The sequence below is a fragment of the Anoplolepis gracilipes genome, chromosome 10 (genome assembly GCF_047496725.1).
Source record: "Anoplolepis gracilipes chromosome 10, ASM4749672v1, whole genome shotgun sequence".
Classification (NCBI taxonomy): domain Eukaryota; kingdom Metazoa; phylum Arthropoda; class Insecta; order Hymenoptera; family Formicidae; genus Anoplolepis; species Anoplolepis gracilipes.
In genome coordinates, this window is record NC_132979.1 from 796,898 (window position 1) to 804,089 (window position 7,192).

Below are 7,192 nucleotides of genomic sequence, written 5' to 3' on the forward strand. Positions count from 1 at the left end.
AATTCAAATACAACGTCAACAGGTCCGCGATTAAGGGTCGCAAAATATACTAGAGGTGATTTTCGGTTTTATCGAAATCCTACGACGAGGGAAGGGTGTGCGAACGTCATCGCGAGAGCGAGCAAGAGCCGGCGAAAGAGAGGAAAAGGCACGCGCGGGATATACCTACGGAGGCCGGCTCGGCGGCATTCTTGCGCCAAGTCGCATAACGGGTCCATAGTCGATCTCGGCCCACTACTCCGGGGTCCGGGGTCCGGGGTCCGGGGCCCGGGGCCCGGGGTCCTGCGAGGTGGGCTCCCGCGATCAACCTTGAAGGGGACCTCCTCTCCGAGACCCGCCGCGGGTAATCGAGTCGCGCGTCTCGTGCGGATTACAAAAAGCGTGTGCTATCGTGACTTTGACATGCCGTATATATTTTGCTCCTCACATATGTGCGATCGCACACTCTCGTGTATTTTCGTGCTAGAGCTACATCGTAGGTCGTTCGACCCTCGGAAGGGCGTTGGCTACTATTGCTAACAAATTATGCACGATGGAAAAGAGTCAGACGGCGAGGACGATTAAGGTAATGAGAAATCGAGGATCGATTTCAAAGCAAGGTAGGCGAAAACATATCGCTTTTTTAAGTGACATAAACGACTTTGACGATGAAATAAAATTCCATTAGTATTACAAATGCGTTGATATACACGAAAAAAAAAAAAACTGATTTGACTTTCAATTCTCATTTCAATTTCTAAAATGTCTAATAAAAAGTATACAGAACAATGTAGGGAAGACCTTTAATCGGCCCTTAAAAGGTTGCGCGAGCCGCCAACTACGTGGGTTAACTGACGCGAGATAACGATATACGAAAGAGTGTTCGCACGGATGTCACGAGCTCTTACCAAGAGCAGGTTGCGCGTTTCCGCGAGCCGGCGGAGGCGTAATTTACGTGAATACGAACATGCACCTTGTTCGATTACAATGCAATCGCCGCCAACGTCAAACTGCATGGGTAGTAGATGGACTCACGTTTATTCTTACCCCAAGCTACTAGTAGACAAGTGTGTACAAAGAAAAAGCGAGTGTGAAATATGAGAAGAATAATATATAACATTTATTGTGAGATATAATAAAAAAAAAAATCTATATGTCGTGTGCTCAATTAAAATTAATATTTTTTTACATATTTATAGATATCATATTTTAAGCAAAAATAATTTGTAAAAAATATATATTAATTATAATTTAAAAAAATATAAATAAAGTAAAAAAATATTACAATTTTCTTAAGTAAAAAGATTCTATTCTTAACTCGTAATAAAAAAAAAATCTATATATATTGTGCTGAATTAAAATTAATATTTTTTTACATATTTATAGATATCATATTTTAAGCAAAAATAATTTGTAAAAAATATATAGTAATTATAATTTAAAAAAATACAAATAAAGTAAAAAAATATTACAATTTTCTTAAGTAAAAAGATTCTATTCTTAACTCATATGTTTAAATATGTCTCAGCTTGCAGTATCGGCAAGATTCCTTATAGAATCGCTTTCACTGCCAAAACTGACGGGATTCTTATCTCATAATGAAAAGTGAATTCTACCTGCTACCAAGAATGGAAAAACTCGTTTAGACGGACCGAATTTAGTTTCGAGAGAAAAGGACCGGTTCGCGTATGTATTATTCGGCCCGAAAACCAAACGGGCCCCACCTGTATTTGCCTAGACGAGTCCGCCCACAATCGAATCGTATCTCTCGAAATGTTTACCAATGGTTCGATCGCGCGAATTCGCCTCGGCAAATTAACCATATAAGGATATTTAGTCGTAGTCAAACGTTTTTGGGCGACGCTGTCTTTTTCCACTGGAGTATCGTTTACGAGGGGACGATAAGTTCACGTTCGTAGCAAAGGGGAGCCGAGAAAACAACCGAGAATGATTTCATCTCGTCGTATACAATCGCTCACGAGAATCGTTTACGATAATTTGCATTCGACTTAAAGCGTCGTGGCGCGATGAAAGAGTGATTTGACTGCAGGTAGAATAACAAGTAGAAAGGAAAAGCGAATCGTTCAAAATATCGACGAAAAAGAATGCGCTTTAGCGATGAGTAATTCCATTACGAAAGATGAATAATACTGATAATAGTACAACAAATGACAACTTCCATATATGGTTCTGTGACACATGTGTTAAAATACAAAAGAATTTAAAGAATTTAAAACTACCTACTTTATGAAAATAAATATCATCAAAAGAAATTACTCTATATTTTTTAATATTTTCACTGAAATTTATATATTTATATTATTTTAAATATCGATAATAAATATTAAATAATAATTCAAATATATAATATTTAATAATAATGTATAAGTATATATAAATTACTTTACAAATACTTATAATATTTATATTATTAAATGTGTGTATATAACATACATTATTCTTATTATATTTTTACAAAAATATATTACCGATCAATTGTAATTAATCCTTCTCTTACTGTTGTGAAACAAATAAAAAAATGTGAGCTAAACAATATATATTCTAAGTTGATGTTACATCGTTGTGTAAATTATTAATTACATAAAAGTTGTTAATTAATTTTACCATATCGAGTGCCACAAGTAATAACTGAACCGTGCCAATCAAGATTTAATTCATATATTCCGAGTATTGTATCGAGTAAATTTGCTGCGTAAATTAACGGCAATTAATGATCCGAGTAGCGCCAATTCGAGTAAAAGTTTCACGATCTAACCAAATTAAGAAGTCGTGAGGACGCGTATGTGTGAGTAAATGGGCATTATATGTGCGTCTCGACCAGTTTTGTCGTGCGACTTGACTTGTTGCTCCTCGCCCTCGGCATCTATTACATAATCGGTGTTCAATAAAAACTACTTTCTTCTGTCATCCGGCTATGTTTTATTAATACTATCATTTGTCGTTGTGGCTAAAACTCAACGGGGATCGGTGAATTTCTTGAACTGGACAAAAATAAAAAGAGAACATAGTACATAGGTATTTAAAATTTTCCGACGATGACTAACAAAGTATTCCTCTCGTGTTATCTATACGAGCATCGCGTTTGCATCGCTCATCATTAAGCAGACTAGGCAAATTACCTGTGTTTTTTCCTCGCGCGGTATATCTCGTACATATTTATCTGGCTTATATGCGGTATCGATAATAACAGATAAACACGCAATGCTTAACTGATAGTCCACGATATATGATACGACCCCGTTGTTGATCCTTCAGTAGTAAGAATTATACGTTTGCATGTTTACACATTTAAAAAGCTATTAAATTTATTTCTTCGAATCTATCGAATTGCAATCTTGAATCACAACTAAATAAAATCTGACAAATTCTGAATAAAATTTCCATAAAATTAAAGTGGAAATACATAAATTAAAAATGGTCAAAGATATAGAATTGTAGCGTACGTTGCAAATTTTTGGAAAAATTCCTATCTACAAAAGTCTAATAAGCATCACGTATAAAATAGAAACCATGTAAAAATTAAAAATCATCATGACTTTGGTGTCAATGAAACATTCCATACTGATAACACAGATATATCGAACACGCGTGAGCGATAATGACAAACGAACGAAAAAACCGCGATGGAAGAAAGAAAAGGTATACCACCCATTGATATCAACATATCGATCGCGCCAGAGAGAGAGAGAGAGAGAGAGAGAGAGAGAGAGAGAGAGAGAGAGAGAGAGAGAGAGAGAGAGAGAGAGAGAGAGAGAGAGAAAGAGAGAAAGAGGAGAAAAAGGGAGAAGAGAATGTTGGAACTGCCACGATTACGAAGCGTATGACTCAAACAGACGCCTGGCGTTGCCACATTGCTTAGGATACTTCATACGGATAAATATTTCAATAGTACAATATATGTCTCGACAAGTATCAATCAATACATGTCAAAAAAAAAAAAAAAAAAAAAAATAAATTAGAGGTAAAATTGGTTTAAAGTATAATAAAGTATAATAAGATAAATTTTTGATTCCGCAAACAAGAAAATTGTACTGAAAAATAAAAAGCTATTAAAAAGCTATTAAATTTATTTCTTCGAATCTATAAAATTGCAATCTTGAATCTCATAACTAAATAAAATCTGACAAGTTCTATATATAAAATTTTAGCGTACATTGCAAATTTTTGGAAAAATTCCTATCTACAAGTCTAATAAGCATCACGTATAAAATATAAATCATGCAAAAATTAAAAATCATAGAGATTGAAAAGTAAACAATATTTGGAGAAATTTAAATTTTCAATGTTGCAAACATGAAAATTGCACTTTGCATCAACAATGTTTTCACTGTCACGAATAAATACGTTTTTACGTTTAATTTCCTCATAAATATTTAAAAAAATTCCAGTACACACTCGCAACATGCAAGATCAATTTCACGGCTCTCTTCATCGGTATCGATTCGCGACCGGAATCCTCACTGTTAGAAAACAAAGTGGCTCAAATATCATAAACGATCAAGTAGTATGTTTATCGCGATATGATAACGCAATATGACGTACGGTCGATTCGCTCGGAAAACATTAGCGCAAAACGGTATCGAGTACCTACGTAGTCGTTATTGTCGACTTTATAAAACCGCTATGGGTATATACCTATTAGACTAGAATAATGTCACTGACACCCGCGAACAAACAACACCAGGCTGAAAACGAGGCTCTGCTCTCCGGAGCCCGCGCACAGTTCACTAACTCCTGGACACGGCGACGACCGGGCGCTTCGAAACGTGGCACTGCGAATTCCTCTGTCGCGAAGAACGCACGTATGTATGCATGCATGTATGGCATATATATATATGTATGTATGTATGTATGTATGTATGTATGTATGTATGTATGTATATATATATATATATATATATATATATATATATATATATATTGCCGCGCGCGGTGAAGAAGACGACGGCGACAGCGGCGACGGCGGCGCGTTGACGAAGTCACCGAGTATCCGGAGCGGAGAGTCGCGCGAGCCAGGTGCTGGAGCGACAAGGAGGAGTACTCTATTAGATAAAGACGGAGATAAGAAAGAAGAGAGAGAAATATAGTCAGAGGCGCAAGGACGGAGGCGGCAGCGATCAGAGGAGCACAGGGACAGGAGAGAGAAAGACCCGGAGAGAGGGAACGGAGGCAAAGTACAGAATAGGGAAGGGAGGAGAAACAGATAGACAGAGAGGGAGAGAGAGAGAGAGAAGAGAGAGCGCACTGAGAAAGAATTGGAGAGGACGCGGTGATGTCGCTCCGCCGTGCAGGCCACGTCGCCTCGGAACGCAGACTGCCGACGCCTGGACAACTGCCGCCCACCCGGTCCCTCGACCCGGGGAGAGAGAGAGAGAGAGAGAGAGAGAGAGATTCAAGAAACAGGCCTCGCACCCCCACCTCTCTCCTTTACCGTATCTATAACCTCGCGACCGTCCTCGCCGCTCCCTCTGGTCGACCCATCGGTTGGTTCCCCGATCACGATCCTGCTTGCTCACTCCTGCGAAGGAACACGGTTCCTCCGATAAAAAGAAGAGGGAGTAAAGTCGAAGAGGGGGAATGGAGAACAAGACGGAGGGTGAGAAACGTGGGCTTCCTCGAGCAACGCCGAAGAGAATAGCCACACGTTGAAGGAGGCAGTAAGGCAGGTCACGGATCGGCAGGGGTTATACATATACGAGTGCGGAAGTCGCGGCGCGCGCGTTTATACGTTCTTTCTTCCTCCAGGTCGAGATGTTATTTTCGCTCAATTCAGAGAAAGAGAGAGAGAGAGAGAGAGAGAGAGAGAGAGAGAGAGACCGATCGCGACCAGCTCACGTCCAAACAATCCCGTGACTTTCGATATAGTTGTAAAAACTTACAATTTCAGCTAAGAGTAATAAATAATTTTGTTTGTTAACTGCATTCACGTTCACATATTTAAAAAAAAAAAAAAATCAAGTGACATTATTATAATTCTTACTCTGGGATGGCTGATTTTTGTCCATGCGAATTTTTCTAACAACATCAATTCCTTTAAGTGTTTTACTGCATGTTTTTTCAATAACAATATATTTATATTACACAAATATTATTTTTCAGATTTAAAAAAAATTAAAGAATATAGTAAATCAAGAAAGAAGATAATAAATAAATTATATTAATAAATAAATAACAAATATATAAATTTTGTCAGATTTTTTTAAACACTTTTACCCAAGTAAAAGCGTCGGATTTAATTAACCCGTACGGTTTGCCAAAAATAACAGTACAAAGTGAGTGTTAAAAGTCCATATCGTGTAAAAATAAGAGACGTGCAAGAAATTGCGAGTACATCCTTCACGATCGCGTATTCTCAAGCGATATTTGTCAGGAGAGGAGTCGTATTTGTATCATAACGGGCGTCATCATCGAGGCATTCACAGCCCGATTATTTGGCTCCTAACGATGTTTTAGAGTTCGATTCGGAGAAGCACTCGCTTCTGGTCAAGTGGAAGACACACGTATGAGAGCACCACTACTATTTAGAGAGCATCGGTCATCTTTCACGCACCCCACCCAGAAATGCGTGGCGAGACTGTTTTATGCACATTCGGCGAGAGAGAAAGAGAGTATCGGTCAAATCTTCTCGGCGGGGTCACGCGTTATTTCTCGCAGCCACGTAACCCTCGACAATATGCGTGTTTAAAGATGCTTAATTTTGATCAGCGACTGATACTTTTATTCAAAACGGAAGATGTATAATAGTAATTGGGTGGCCGCTAATAAATTGCTACCGGGAACTTGTACATTAATGTTTGGAAAAGTATTTTTCACCCTACGTTAATAATCTCTTATCTTAATTAAATGTTGTCGTTGTATGTACTTAATATGCATTTAAATCCAATTCTTTTTTTATCAACTTTGTTAAGAGACTAACGGAAAATTCGTCTCATTTCTTGGAGATTATAGATTAAATTGCATTCAACATTTAAATAAGCAAAAAAATTGCCAATAAGTTTACCACAATCTCCCGGTTCGTCGTTAGATGTTCAATATTACCGGTTACGATTCAAGCTTTTTTTCAACTTATTCGCGTTTTATGTAGCTGGCAACAAGTTTTAACTGACATTCCTAACTGTACAATGATGAGACCATGATTACTCCAAATATATAAATACGCTGGCTTCGCGTATAAAATCAGTCTATGGTTGGA

General features: G+C 37.8%; 1 protein-coding gene across 19 annotated transcripts in view; it reads right to left on the reverse strand.

The window, feature by feature from the left end:
- Shot (dystonin-like protein short stop) overlaps window positions 1–7,192 on the reverse strand; it is a 109,494-nt gene that overhangs the window by 87,625 nt on the left and 14,677 nt on the right. For 4 of the 19 annotated variants that reach the window (XM_072900352.1, XM_072900349.1, XM_072900351.1 and 1 more), the window contains exon 1: window positions 4,636–4,831. The exons of 8 other annotated variants lie outside the window; for them this stretch is intronic. The gene's annotated coding sequence lies outside the window, so the exon portion shown is untranslated. Of the gene's footprint in view, window positions 1–4,591; window positions 4,832–7,192 lie in introns of those variants that run through there. 7 more of the 19 variants (XM_072900362.1, XM_072900361.1, XM_072900360.1 and 4 more) reach the window with 4 other exon arrangements.